Source organism: Physella acuta, unplaced genomic scaffold, assembly GCF_028476545.2.
Source record: "Physella acuta isolate Inbredline_101_S28 unplaced genomic scaffold, ASM2847654v3 ptg000692l, whole genome shotgun sequence".
NCBI classification, from domain to species: Eukaryota; Metazoa; Mollusca; class Gastropoda; family Physidae; genus Physella; species Physella acuta.
Genome location: NW_026732211.1, coordinates 512232 through 512500, shown reverse-complemented (window position 1 = coordinate 512500; position 269 = coordinate 512232).

The following is a 269-nucleotide window of genomic DNA, read 5'->3' as shown; positions in this document are numbered from 1 at the left end:
CTTTTTAATGCACTCCTTCCACATAAAAATACGACACTTTCTTTAGAGAAACACCATCGCTAAATGATTTTCAATAGGCCTACATAATGCGAAATCTGAATCTAAAAAAACCACAAAGAATGTGTATTATATCATAGATAAACACATTTTGCACTAGTAGATTATGTTTTATAATATTAACGCTTTGATAAACATAATGAATGTATAAGAAACAAAGCAGTCAATCGTGAAAAACAAAATCTTGGGGAAATAAACCGGAAGTGATCTCC